The sequence below is a fragment of the Triturus cristatus genome, chromosome 3_1 (genome assembly GCF_964204655.1).
Source record: "Triturus cristatus chromosome 3_1, aTriCri1.1, whole genome shotgun sequence".
NCBI lineage: Eukaryota > Metazoa > Chordata > Amphibia > Caudata > Salamandridae > Triturus > Triturus cristatus.
In genome coordinates this window covers 873,042,215-873,055,313 of record NC_140583.1, presented here as the reverse complement: position 1 = coordinate 873,055,313, position 13,099 = coordinate 873,042,215, and the positions used below count along the sequence as shown (strand labels likewise).

The 13,099-nt window shown below is 46.9% G+C and overlaps 1 protein-coding gene and 1 long non-coding RNA gene across 3 annotated transcripts in view; one reads left to right on the top strand and one right to left on the bottom strand.

The window, feature by feature from the left end:
* LOC146861215 (uncharacterized) overlaps positions 1–4,655 on the bottom strand; it is a 170,430-nt gene extending 165,775 nt beyond the window's left edge. Inside the window, exon 1 of the long non-coding RNA XR_014978927.1 lies at positions 4,584–4,655. This is a non-coding gene — a long non-coding RNA (uncharacterized LOC146861215). The remainder of the gene's footprint in view (positions 1–4,583) is intronic.
* Positions 4,656–4,665: 10 nt separating this feature from the next.
* Positions 4,666–13,099, top strand: part of SSB (small RNA binding exonuclease protection factor La) — an 80,446-nt gene continuing 72,012 nt past the window's right edge. Inside the window, exon 1 of one of the 2 annotated variants that reach the window (XM_085645346.1) lies at positions 4,666–4,718. The gene's annotated coding sequence lies outside the window, so the exon portion shown is untranslated. Of the gene's footprint in view, positions 4,776–13,099 lie in introns of both variants that reach the window. The other variant, XM_085645345.1, reaches the window with a different exon arrangement.

Below are 13,099 nucleotides of genomic sequence, written 5' to 3'. Positions count from 1 at the left end.
GAACATCATTATCTGTCAACTAGATGATTCTTTTGAATGAAAAAGAGGAAGATTTGAGTATGTGAACATTACCCTGTATTTGCAGCTTCCAGTTCCTTGCAGATAGCCCGGGCCAGTTATCACAGAACACAATTCCTCCTGCTCCAAAGGGCGCCACTAGTAGCTATCATCCTTCCCCCTGCAAACTGAAGCCGCTGCTCAGCTGAAAAATCCCCACCCGAGTGAGTAAACATCAACGAGGGAAGGATGCTTGCAAATCGAGCAGCCATCTTTAATCTGCGCTATTTCAGCGACCACACTAGCAGAATGAACAAACTTGCATCCTTTTTTTTTTATTTTTTAATGACAATTAGTAGTGTCAAGTACTTTTATTATACATTTTCGATATCTGATAATATAAGCCAACTTTTAAAGGTGACTTGAATGAGATAATAAAGCATATCCGTTTGATGATAAAATTGCTACGAAAAATTTCTATATAATAGGTGCTTGGATGTGACGTAACGGCCAGAGAGGCAGACCTTGAAGCTGGGTAACCCGGTTTGAGTCTTGGCGTTGACCCTGCCTGAAAACTGAATGTGTCTGTCTGTAATGCAATCAGTGGTCATATAAAGCGCTTGGATACATTCCAGTTGAGTTTGTGCTATATATGACACTGCCAAAAAATAAAAGCAAACAATTTAAAACAAGCATTTGCAATGCAATAGGTCTCGCATTAGTGAAACTTTTAGCTATTGGCGTTGCAAATAATAGATTTTTTTTTTTTTACAAAAATATCCCAGCAGTAGGATGAGGAATAAAAGAAAATCCACAAATCAATAAAAGTGTGCAGTACCAAAATGTTACTAGGTGTCCCAGTGGAGTTATAAAGGGACCTCTATTAGCCGCACAAAGTACTGCACCCTTGATGCAATTATAAAGTGGAAAATTGCAACTGAGCATCTCATCAAGCCTGCATAGGCACCTATTTCTGCAGGCAATCTTTATAACCTGCCCGCCAGGCATGATCCAGTTATCTTCTTATCCAGTGTGTCTGGCACCTTCAATACCAAGGTCGTTGCTATCTGCCACATTCTTTATGAGATGTGTGGTACTTGGGATGGCAGACAAAGAGTGATGGCTTCTGGCTTTGTGTCTCGTTCGCTGCGAGGTGCAGTTTAGCGGCAGAAAATGGTACACCTTCCCCTCATGCAGGAAAGGAGATCAACATAGCCATCCAAACACAAGCAGATGTAAGGAGACCATGCGAAAGCAACTCACTCTTCTACATGAAGAAAAGTGTGTACAGGGTAGAAACCCAGTAGTAGAAATGCTATTGTTTTCCTGAAAGGGGGAGTGGTTTATTGATAATTTGTGAATAATTTCATGCCTCACATGGTTCTAGTTTCACACTCCAAGGGAACAACATTTTGGTTTGCCTTATAAGAACGTCATTTAATATATAAAAGACAAATTTGTTTTGGGTTTTTCAGTCAACTTCTTTGCTTGTATGTGGGCTAATTCATGTGCATAAGGAGATGTGTAAATTCCACATTACAGTTTCACATTAATGAGACTTTCAAAGGATCATGCGAAAAACAGTTTTACATGCGGTGGGAGAACACTGCATGCTCGAATAAGGACAATGTGATACTACTCTGGCACATTTCATGAAGATATTGGCACACCAAAAATGATATAAGGGTATGCGTTCATGGCTCAAATGTTAGGGGGTAGGCATTTCAACAGTTATTTAGTGGCTCTGTAAAATATTTGCACAACTTTTCCACTTAAACCTGTTGTGAGCATGCACCAAGTTTCTTGTTTTGTGGAACTACTGTGTAGGATGTTCTTTCTATTTTTTTTAAATCACAGCTTCAGACAAAGATGGGGTAGGAAGTGTTTCAAAGTGCACTTTGTGGATTTCCCAAGCGCACCTTTAAAAAAGAATTCCATTTGATGAAGCCAATTGGGCTGGCATTATGTGAAATGTGAGTCTGTTGCTTTGGGCAAGCAGCAAAAACGAAATACTCCCCACACCTTGTTCTCTTAGTGCCTCAGAAATGTTGCATTTAAATGGTTAAAGGGCTACCTAAAAAGGTGCATTTAAATAAGTTAATAAAACAATAAAAAGGTTGTCTCTTGCAAAGTATTTTATAGACACAATACAGTCAATACATATCAGGTAGTATCTCTTAATAAGGAACGAACACTGTATCCTACTCCACAGCAGAGGGTTACAAATGACAGCAAGCATAAGTTTAACACTGGAGAATATAGAGAATGGATCCAACGATGTAGCAGTAGAAAAGTGAACTCGTTCTAAGCCGGTACAAACAGTGGAAATGCTATTCTACCAGCAAAGGGTGCAAAAAGGAGGCTGCTGTCGTTTTGCCACAAGAGAACCAAGTCTGTCACTCATTCTACCTCCACGGAGGGCAGGTAAAGCAAGCTATGCACGACTATCGTAAGGGTATAATAGTGAGAATCTGTCACCAGAAGTGACAGACTTTAAACTGCTAAATTACTGCAGTTCTATTGCGAAAGGCGAGGACAACACAAATCAGCATGTTATGACCATTCCATCAGAACACGACATTGGGACTTCGGGCAACATTGCCATTACAATTCCACCACGAGAGAGAGCGAAAACGAACAATACTTTGTCGACAAGAGTGCGAGTAATGACTAAAAAAAAATACATCTGGAAACTGAACCTCAGAGAAGGCAAGAAATACAACTACTCATTGCAGTAAACCGTGTCTAGTGGCAGAGCGGACTAATGAATCCACTCCACAAACCTGTGTTTCACCTCATGGCCACAGGCTCAAATCTCGGCGGGTCAACTCCACCTGTCATCCTCCCAAGGTCGATACAATGAGTGCCACTGAGTTGGGTAACAATAGACACCTGTTATTCGGTGACGAAATGCCCCAAGGAGTGTACTTGCACTTTACAAACACACATGTATTGATTGATACGACTACTGGAGACGGGCAAGTGACAACAACTCCAATGGAAAAACAGCCCAAGAGCGACAACTGGACAACTAAGACACTGCAACCAACACTAATCAAACAAACGTATTATCGCTTGGTGTTAGTATGAAATAAACACAACCAGCGCCATGGCATGCCCTCTCCCGAACCCCCCCCAATCAAAAGCTGAAAGAGCCCAAAAAGAGACAATCATACCACCAAAGAGACGGGCTACCATCACACTATACACAGTGAAAACCAAAACAAGAAAACTCAGTACACAAACCATGCCACCAGGCCAGGGTGTTGTGTGGACAGCTCGCGTCGTTGAATTTATCCGGGGTGCGTCGATCCTGCCTCTGGCTCCCAAACTCGTATCCGTACATTTCCAATATACCACCCCAGCGTGGCAGCAGAAACTTCCAGCTGCTTTACTGAGGCTCCAAGGCATGGTCTCCGTAGAAAGTTTCCTAGAGTGAATCCAGACGCCCCTCTAACACCAAGACCCCTGGTGAGTCAAAGCGTGGGCATATGCTATGTCTTCAGCTAAGCTGTTAGACAGATGTACGCGTGCACATGTCATGTCCTCCCCCTTCGCCCACCAAACCGACAACAATAGGTCTCGCCAAGGCGAGCAACGCATGTGCTGCGTCGCTAGGCGAGACCTAAAAAAGTGTTGTAGGGGTGTAGCTGGTTGGGTGAGGGGGGCGCAGAGGGAGATTAAGTAGCGGCAAAGCTGAAACACCAAAGACAGGAAAACAGCAGGACATGCCCGAAGTATTCAAGTATACAGGAACACATAACGGGAGCAGAGGCAGGCCAACAAAAAAACAAAAGGTGTGCTAAGTTTCCTGACTAACCTGATGAGTAAGAGCACATGTAACAGGAGAAATCCTCATGAGAAGATACAAAAGTCCAGAAGGGGGGAAACTACCAAGTCTATTCACCAATCAAAAGCCAGCAATTGCAAAGGACAGTAAGAGGAGCCAATAGAAAAGATCGGCGGTGCTTTATGCCCATGTTCTAGGAACAGCAGGTCTCAAAGAGGCAGCCATGGGCTGCTTAGAGGAGATCTAAAAATCTGGACCAGAGTATCACGTCACGCAAGGGCCTTGGACACTTGGTATCTATATTGGTGATCGGGCTATGTGATTGGCGGACTTGTTCTAGTGTTCACTGGAAAATGTTAGGTTCTACTCTTAAAGGAATAAACGGTGACGACTGCTAATATAATTATGTGAGGAAAGATCAACATATTTTTCGCCTCTGTGTCCTTAATGGACCTTCTCCATAGTTGTTTTACATTTCACAAAACGAGAACCATTGGAACGGTCTACGACTGCTGTATGTTTTTCCAGCAATATGGCGCCTACAGCAGCGTCGCAAAATAAGCAGCCTGACGGTTTCCTTCCAATTCAACGAGCTCCATGCGTCAGCCTGTAGGATTGTCATGTTTGAGTCAGGCAGAGAGTAAACAATTTGCCCACCACGGACGTCGTACAACCGATGTTGCCGTGGTGTTAAAATCAGGAAGATAGAGACAAAAATGTCACGACGTGACCAACCTCCAAACCCACACATGCGCCAAGTGGCTTATATGCAACTTAAGAGGTGGTGCAGTCTTACCTCCCCACACCACGTGCAGTAAAAGCCACTCACGCTGCCTCTAGTTGTACTTCCGCGTGCACCGCAGAGCCTGCTGGGTGCCAGAGACAGACAGCCTATAAGGATACAGTGTGGGGGTGACGTCCTCACCGTAAGGTTAGTGTTGAGCGTGTGAATCAGCGGCGCTTTCCTGCTGCGGGTGACGGACTGAGGGTGAGTGCAGTGGGTTTGTGGTTGGCATAAGTTTTATTGGCGATCCAAAATCTTTATGCGCTAAACGGTTTTGTGCATAGGTCGGACAGTATCGCGGGCTCGCGCGACCAAGGCATATATTCCGTTGCTTTTTTGCATTCTCTCCCTCCTTCCCGGTTTGTCGTGGAGGCGGGGAGTCCAAGCGTGCCAAACATCTGAATCTGCATGCATGACTTGCGCTCTAGGTACCAGCCGCGCTCCTGGAAAACCGAACGGCATAGTGGTTGCAATAGTGTCTTATACAGTTTGTTTTCCGAACTGCGTCCTCTGTTTAGACTATTTTCTCTGTTCAGCCCAGGATACGGTTTATCCACTTTTCTAGCTTCTGGTATCTAACAAATGCACCTATATTGTTGTAGTGACGCAAAAACACTGTTATAATTTAGTTCGGTTTGTTGGGGGAAAAAATAAACCATATTTTCGACCACCGCTGCCATTACTTCCTCCAGCTGACTGATCCGTCCAGAGTACTTTGAATTCCAGTAGTATTGCTGCTTTTCTGTAGAGAAGTTGCATCTCTGTTGTTTTATCGATTCTTCGTAGCGGCGCTCGGCCATTCATGCAAATGTGTGCGGTACTGAACTTACATTTTAACTTTCCAAGTTAAGCGTGGGGTCTGGAAGAACACTACGTAACTCTATTGAAAGGGGACTACTTGGACATAATTTGCTGGCGATGGAAAAGTTTGAGCCAGCACTTAACTGCTTAAGTTTGTACCCCTCCGTCATTGGTTGGGGAAGGTGGGCTTTTCCGTTCTCTATTGTTATTAGTTAATAATTTGGGTCCATGTGCAAAACTACCCCACCCGCTTAAAGGCGAACCTGTACCATGCACAGCGCGCTTTATGGAACTTTCTGAAACAGACTGACCACGTGAATTAGCGTATATACCTTTCCTAGTTTAGTTGAATAAAGCATGCTCTGGACTGCGCATGATTAGTAGTATGTTTGTTATAAAACCAGTTATACCCTACGTAGCAATAATTCAATGTATTGATATTGTCCTGCTTGTAACTAAGTGAGGCTTTTTGTTGGGGGGGGGGGGGGGTAGGTTAACATAGACACGAATTCTGTGGTGTTGATGTAGTTAATGTAAGTTTTAATGGTCTAGACCAGGCTTCAACAAGGAGTAGCTCGTGAGCTACTGGTATCCCGCTCGCTACCTGTAAGTAGCTGTCCTGTGTGCAGGCCAACCTATGACATTTGAAGCTCTTGCTTGGTTAAATTAATAATTGGGTATTTCGTACGAAAATGTATGTATTTTAGAACTTAATAGCTGATGTTTGGAGAAGAATGTCTGAAATTGTCAGTGAAATTGTTCTTCCTCCCTCGCAGCTCCACCATTCAGTGAGGCCTTCCCCCAAGCCCCTGCACTCTCGAGTGTTGGTGTACGAGGCCCTCCTCCACCCGCAGGTTTCACCTGCGCCTCATTCCTGGTGGTCCAGTGGACCTCTGTCTCCATTCTCTTGCTTCGTTTTCCCCCTCACTTTTATCTCTTCTCCCCCCCCCCCCCCCCCCTTTCACTCTAATTCTGGGTCTTTCCTCCATTTTCTGTTGTTTTCCCCTCATTTCAATCCCCCCTCACTCTCCTTCTGTCATTCCTGTTTTTCACTCGTTTTTTACCACCATCTCAATCTCACTCTTTCACTCTCCTGTGTCCTCTGTCTCTTTTCTCCACTCTTTCTTGCACTTTTGCTGCCTTATTTGCACTTTTCTCTCTTTGACTTTTTCCTTTTTTCAGCCCGTTTTTCCCTGCCCCCGCGGCCCCTCCTCCCCCAGCACGACCAGTGCGACTGGCCCAATCCAGCTCCCCTCCCGCCTCCCAGCTGTCTTGCCCTCCCCGACCTCTACTCAATGGCAGCCACTGCGCGGGGCACCAAAGGCAAGCTCGCCTGTCTGTGACCCAACTGTGACCAGTGCCAGGAACCCTGGATCTCTGCACTGCCAACGCTACGACACAGCGGCACTCCACGCTCTCAACCCAGTCCGCAACAACTGCAAGCTAGCATCACCAGCTGACACCCACGGACCCTTAAGCTGTCACTGCTGCCGGCACACCTGCAGCACTGCCAAGACCACTGACCCAGCGCAACCCGCCTGCAAGAACACAACCGAAGACCCTACAATGCATCCTCCTCAACGTCTGATCCCTCCACAAACACTCCACTGAAATCTAGGACCTCCTCGACAGCACTACCTCTAACGTAGCATTCTTTACTGAAACCTGGCCCAACACCACCTCAGGACCCGCCATTGCCATTCCCCAAGGATACAAGATCTCCAGTAAGGACCGCCGAGGAGGAGGAATCGCCATCATCCACCCTCCGCCTGAGCACACTCCCCGACGAGCCCACAGACCTGATGGAACACCTTACTTAAAGATACTGGCCAGCCCTACCTCCACCCTTTGAAGGAACCCTCATCTACCAACCCCCCTGGAACCCGCAGACTTTTCGCCAACTCCATCACGGACATCATCTCCCTGCATGCCATCGCGTCCACCAACTATTCCCTCCTGGGAGACTTCAACTTCCACCCCAACAACCAACTGGACCCCACCACGACATCCCTCCTGGACAACCTCGATAACATTGGACTCCGCCAGATCGTGACCGAACCCACACACTTAGCAGGACACACACTCGACCCCCTCTTCACAACAGGAAACTCCCATCACCTTCAGCCACACCCATGAACTCCCATGGACTGACCATCAATACGTCCACTTCACCTTCAGAACACCCACCATCCACAGACACCTGCTCCCACGAAGAAACTGGACCAGAATCGCAGACGACCAGCTAACCTCATCACTCAGCAACTCCAACCCAACCATCGCGGAAAACGACTACGCCAACACCGCAGCCCGAACCATGCACAGATGGATCTCCGACAGCGCAAACACCCACACCAAGAAAGCTAGATGGTTCACCACCGAGCTTCGAGAGTCCAGACGCACTTGCGGCCGCCTCAAAGGCCTGGAGGAACACCAAATCCACAGAAGCCAACAACAACTTCAGAGCCGCCACCAACTTATCAGAAAAATGAGGTAAAAAGCGATTGAAGACAGAATCTCCACTCATGCACACAACAGCAAAGAACTCTTCAACATCAAGGAGTTCGCCCAACCCGCCAGCGAGACCACCGACATCCCTCCCTCACAAGACCTCTACGACAAACTCAGCACCTTTTTCCACCACAAAATTAAGAGCATCTACGACAACCAACACACTGAAACCTCACCAACCACCCCCGACACCCTGAAGCCAGCGATCGACAACTGGACAGCCCTCACCACTGAAAACGATGAAGTCAATCCACTCTGGGGCCCCCACGGACCCCTGCCCCCACCACATTTTCAACAGAGCCGCCAACACAATCGCACCCATGCTCTGCCACACCATCAACCGCTCCCTGGCAACCACCTCATTCCCTGACTAGAAACATGCTGAATCTACACCCTCCTGAAGAAACCCTCGGCTGACCCCACCGACCTCAAACTACAGACCCATCTCCCTGCTCCTGTTCCCAGCTAAAGTAATTGAGAAAGCCATCAACTGCCAACTCGCCACATTCATCGATAGCACAACATCCTCGACTCCTACCAATCCGCTTCAGCAAAAAAGAGTACGGAAACCGCCCTCCTCGCTGCAACAGACTACATCCGTACCTTACTGGACAAAGGAGAAACAGCAGCCCTCATCCTCCTCGACCTCTCGGCGGCGTTCAACAGTCTCTCACCTCACTCTAATACGCAGACTCCATAACGCAGGGATCCAAGACAAGGCCCTCGACTGGATCCGCTCCTTCCTCTCCGGCAGAACGCAGCGGGTCAACCCCCACCCCCCCCCCCCCCTTCCTCTCGGACCCTACACCTACCACCTGCGGAGTCCCCCAGGGATCCTCCCTCAGCCCTACGCTCTTCAACGTCTACATGGCTCCGCTCACCCCCATCGTCTGAACCTACTGACTCATCATTGCGTCATACGCAGACGACACCCAACTCATCCTCTCCCTATCCAAAAAACCCAACTCCGCCAGAGACAACTTTCGAGAAGGCATGGAAGCCGTCGCCAAATGGATGAAAAACAGCTGCCTACAACTAAACGCAAACAAAACAGAATTACTCCTCGTGCCCAAACCCAGATGCCTGGAACGACACCTGGTGGCCCCACCCCTACAGACCACGCATGCAACCTGGGAATCATCCTGGACTCCAAGCTCAAAATGGACCGCCAGATCAACTCAGTCTCGTCCTCCTGCTTCCACACCCTCCGCCTCCTACGTAAGACCTTCAAATGGAACCCCTCTTGACCACAGAAAGACCGCCACTCACGCCCTGGTCACCAGCAGGCTCGACTATGGCAACGCACTCTATGCCGGAATGAACAAAAACCTCACCGCAAGCTACAGACCATCCAAAACGCCTCTGCAAGACTGGTCCTCAACCTGCCAAGACACTGCCACATCTCCCATCACCTGCGCACACACCACTGGCTCCCCATCGAAGCTAGACTCGCCTTCAAGATGCTAACCCGCGCTCACAAGACCCTCCGACACTGGACCAGCATACCTAAATAGCCGACTCAAATTCCACGCACCCTAAAGGACCCTACGATCAGCCCAGCTCTCCTACGCTGTGGTCCCCCGCACCAGAAAGACCAGATAGGCCGCTCCTTCTGCGCAGCCAGAAACGGCCTTCTGCTCCACCTCAAACAGATAACATCGCTCCCCATCTTCGCAAGAAACCTCAAAACTTGGCTCTTTGACAGACCCCCTTCTTGATGGACTGAAACCTGCGAACCCACAACCCCCCACAGCACCTCGAGACCCTTACGGGTGAGTAGTCTCCCTTAACAAACTCCTGATTTGAATTTCCAAGTTATCTTTAAAGCAGGTATTTGAATGATAAATCACGTGGCAATCGGAAGACTTATTACTAACCATATTACCTTGATGCAGAGGCATTGCAGCTGTGGCCATTATGAATTATCAATTTCAAGGCATTCCAGACTGACAAAACTTTTTTTTTTTTTTTTTTTTTTTTTTTTTACATAGCTGCTGGCAACTCTCCTGATGGACTGCAGTGATCACTGCTGGTGTAATATTGCTTAGAGTGGCCACTTAGGTAATCTTGTCTAGCGTGGTCACTAATATTAGCGCTCAATAATTTTCACTAAGCAAAAGTAGCTCTTATTACAGAAAAGGTTAGAGACCCCCTTAAGGCAGTTTTGACTATTGTTGTTTCTGTCTTGGATTAGGTCTGAGTTCAAACTATAGGGCAGAACTAAATCCAGGTTTGCTTGTCCTGAATATTTGATATGGCTATTAATTTTGAATGGGTGGGAGAAGTCAGAACACTGAAACAGTAGAGGGCAAAGTGTTGGGTCCTGTATGGCTTCCATTGGAAGCCTTTTGGGTGAGTAAATAGATTTGAATCGGGTTATCTCTATTGTGATGTCACACAGTGGGGAGCAATCACTAACCATTTGCAGCTGCCGTCTCATGGGAATCCAGAGATCTCATTGCGATGGTTCCTTGGTACATGGGAGTCTGAGACCCGAGGGAGATGGTGGGTGATGCTGTTCTTGCACCAACTGGATTCTCCCCTTTCAGCTCTGGTCTGCAGAGGCGCATGCTGAGGAGAAATTAAACCGTGCTGACAAGCGACTCCCTCAAGTATTGTCAGTGTGATGCTGACTAGCTACACTCGATGTGAGAGCTTCTTTGGGGTTCAGGGCGTGGGACTGCTCAGGGGGTGGTGGACGTGAGTGGCAAGTCCATATTTTTTTATTTTTTACTTTGTGTTTTTTTTTTAAATTATTAAATCAATGTTATTTATGGTTTCCCAGTGCTCTTCTACTCCTACATATGTCTGAAGTAGGTACAACTGATTTTGTAAGAGGGCAACATATACAACATAAAATACGCCAACCAGGTTTATCCTGGTCAAAGACCTTGCTTCTGTCTTTAGCTGTGCGCCCCCCCCCCAGGCAAATTTTTGGCCCAGGGGACCCTATCCCCCTGGCCGGTTTTTAAATTTAAAATTTATTTTTAAATTGATTTCTTCAAGGGAGGGGGCCTACCGATCTCATCCCCTGGGGCATGGCCGTCTCTTTGGGGACCACGGAAGGGAGCCTAAAGGCCCCGACGTTCCCAGCCGGCTCCTGCATAGCCGGCATGCTTTTTACCCCCAGCGAGCTGCTAAGATGCAGCTCACTAGGGGTAAAAAGAAGTATGCTTGCTTTGACCAAGCGAGAGCACTGCTCCCGCCATCTCATTGCAAACTGCAATGTCCTGTCGACATTCCTGGAGCCAGCCCTGGGGGAGGGGGCGGTCCCCAGGGCCATTTATGGCTCCAGGAAGGGGCCCTTTTTAGGTCTCACATGACCCAGCGCATGCGCTGGTCTGGTGAGACTTTTTGTGAGGGCTCAAAAGTGCCACCACTGTAGCCTAGAGCTACAGTGCATGTGCGCGCGCCTCACTTTCACGTCTTCTTTGATGTTTGATCGCGATCACTTTCACGGCCGATTTGATGTTCTCCGTGAGCCAAATTTTTTTCCTCCTGTTTATTAAATCTATGTAGTAATGGTGGCACCCCTGCGCCGCCATTACTACAGAGCAGTAATAAACAGAAACAAGCATTGGCATAGCCAATAGGTCTTGCTTTTGGGACATTATAAGTATTTAGTTATGCAACTTAACACAGAGAAACGTTTTGGGACCCCCATTTTTCTCGGCCCCCGCTTGACAGATCATCTGAAATTTTCAAGACCGCAGCTGACGTGACCGCCCCATTAGTTTTGAAAATTTCATGGAGAGTCGTCAAACGGCGCCAAAGTTATTGGCAAATCAAAAACTGCTTTTCCTACGGAAACTAGGTTCTAACTATAGATATTTTATTTATTTTCTGGCTTACTTATTTGGTCACGGGCTGCATTTTAATATCTTGCCTAGTTAAGGCACCTGCTATAGCTCTTTCTGTACCAGTAAAGTTTTATGGGGATACTAGCGGTAAGGCCCAACAACTGCAGGACTACAGTATGGGCTCTGCAATAAAGGCCAACCTCCAAAAAGCACTGAATCTCTTTACTTCGCCAGTTCAAATGAACACAGTAAAATCCCCCGCTCCACACAGTGATTTTTATCCATATATATTCTATCTCTGGAACACTTCGAGGCCAACTATGTGCCTCTTTCGCAGAATATCCTATATGAGTTAAAATCTTGTGCTATAGAGGGAGGCTGCCTGCATGGTTAGGTTGGGTGGCGGCTATTAAGATAAAAGATAACTGTTGCCTAAAGTACTTTCTTATGCAAACAATTCCCCTCCCATTCAATGTTGACATTGTCCCACAATCAAAATGCGTAATCAGAGACTCTATCTGGGCTGGGAAATGCCCCAAAATTTCAAGTCTTTTATTGAGCAGACCATTGTCAAAAGGGGATTGGTGTTGGCTATTACCAAGCTGCGCATGCTAATTTCCTCAGAGTGGGACCAGGAAGAATTCGGGCATGTGGAATTTAATAAAATATCTTTGTCAATGGGGCAAGTTGCTTCATAAACCTACTTGTCCTGTAACAAAATCCACCTGTCCCTTTTGTGCTACGTAATGTGGCAACAAATTATGGCCGCAATCTCATTATATAAGAGCTCTGAAATGGCCTCTGATTATGCCAGGGCTCCTTCCATAGTAGGATTTGAATACTCGTAATTCCCTTATGTTGCCACGTTTCCGCAGATCTACATACTGGGGCTGAAGGTAATGGTAAGCAATAGTTCCAGGGTTGGAATGCCCTTTTGAATCTGTGCAAACCTACTAACTTGCATGATTTATGGGTTTTCACCTGCTCTTCTCAAATTTTTCCCCATACTTAGAAAGGTTGGAAATGTACTCCTGACAATGGCAGACATGAAAACTTCTTCCAGGGTTGGAAAAAAAGTGGTTGGAGGGGAAGCAAACTTGCAAATACTTTCTCATGCTTACATGCTGATCAGAAATGTATTCTAGGATTGCTATTTCTTGGCCTACTTCTGTAAATCCCTAAATCTGCTGTTGGGTTTGGCGTTAACCATGACCATTTGTGTTTATTAAACTTCTTTCTCTCTAATCTTCCCCCCCCTCCTTAATGGTGAGGCCCCAGCAGCTCCCTCACCAATAGGGTTATACTGGAACCACTGTCAGTAGTGCAGTCTGAACTTGCATTTACTTAGAGCGCTCACCCTAATAATAAAGGCTTTGCATTAATTAACCATAAATACAAGTTTGAACAGCGTTAAGACAT